Source organism: Protobothrops mucrosquamatus, unplaced genomic scaffold, assembly GCF_001527695.2.
Source record: "Protobothrops mucrosquamatus isolate PMUCROS unplaced genomic scaffold, P.Mucros_1.0 scaffold777, whole genome shotgun sequence".
Taxonomy (NCBI): Eukaryota; Metazoa; Chordata; class Lepidosauria; order Squamata; family Viperidae; genus Protobothrops; species Protobothrops mucrosquamatus.
Window position 1 is genome coordinate 174,810 of NW_015387045.1, and position 1,619 is coordinate 176,428.

The window sequence follows — 1,619 nt, forward strand, 5'->3', positions numbered from 1 at the left end:
TTTGTTAATACAAACAGACCAGCAATTCTGCTGTACATTCTAGTCCTTGTACAGTCTAGGGCACTGAATTACACCAGCTGTGCCAATAACTAAAGTGGCTGCCAATTTTGGGAGCTTCAGGAAAACAATGTCAAGGATGAGAAGCGCACTCCAGAAATTTTTGCATTGTCATTTAGAGTGCTATTTAGATGTAAACATTTGTGTCTACAGTAGTACCTCATGAAATTTTCTTTAGTATATAACACAGGACTCTGATTTCAAAGGCATATCCATGCAGTGTAGTGAAAATGTGAATTAACTTTAATTTTGATACTGGAGATGTGAGTCTGAGAAACAAAAACTTTATAGTTTCTAAGGAGATCTAAATATTTATAAATACTGCAAATTGGACAGAGTATAAAGATGGAGGACCTTGAAAATCAAATATCTATTATTTTGTCTTTTTAAAAAAAATTATAAACAATAGTAAATAACAACATAGTGGAGACATTATTAAGCATTAAGATCAGAACGTTTTTGATATTATAAAATAAATAAATGCACGGAATTGTCTATCAATGCCATTCTTAGTTTTAATTGTACAATTCAAGCAACTTTATTTACATTTTAGATATTATATTGAACATTGACATACATTTTTTCCTCTTTAAAGGTTTGACTTATTTAAACCACTGTGCCTAGCTACTATCTGTATTTAATAATGTGATTTTCATATCTTACAATGCAATAAAGCAATTACTAGGGGGGAAAACAACAGTAATTTGCATACCCCCCTTCTCCATGCATACATGCATATTTCTGGTGTATTTTATAGAATCGTGGCTAAAAATAATGTTTAAAATATGGACATGATTTGCTTTCTCATACTTGTTTATACTTATGATTATATCACTTTATCCAATACTTAAAACAGTCTGTTGCTTAGCAAACTGACAAAGTAAGCTACTCTTCCCTTTCTCTTTCTTCTTAATCTTAACAGTCTAGTTTAAAATTTAATAAGTGGCACTTATACTTAGGTGCTGTCAAGTTGGGTTCAACTCCTCCATGAGATATCAGCAGATACTATCTAGACCTGTCTTTCATAATTACCAATGCAAACTTGTTTAAAAGTTAAATGAACAATGTTCAGAGAAATTTCTTCTGAGGAAGATAAGCAGTGGATTGCAGCCTTGTAGTTTTTCAATTAGGTAAGGTAAAGGAATGGCGAAATTTGATAGTTCTCTTTCTTTCATATAGATATTACAGTAATACCAGCAAACCTATTTTAGTTCTTATTTTTTCCAGCTTTGAAAATGATAATTACTGATGGAGGTTGGGGAATAGGGAAATAGCTGTCTGCAGTCTCTTTGGCTCACACATGTACTCAAGGCATGATTATTAAATGCCATTAGGAAAGACAATGCTGTCACATCACTTCAGTAGAAACATTGCATATGATATGCACCACTGTGTGTAGGGCTGAATTAGAGCAAATGATATCAAGATTTTCATTAATAATCACTAATGAAGTTTAAACTATAATATGTTATTTGCATATTTGTTCTAAAACACTATAGTGCTTACCTTGTATGTTACAATATTTGTATAATGCAGGCATATTTTTGGTGATATAAGGAAGA

General features: G+C 31.7%; 1 protein-coding gene across 1 annotated transcript in view; it reads left to right on the plus strand.

Moving 5' to 3' along the window:
* Positions 1–1,619, plus strand: part of PRELID2 (PRELI domain containing 2) — a 39,199-nt gene that overhangs the window by 32,773 nt on the left and 4,807 nt on the right. The gene's annotated exons all lie outside the window — the stretch shown is intronic.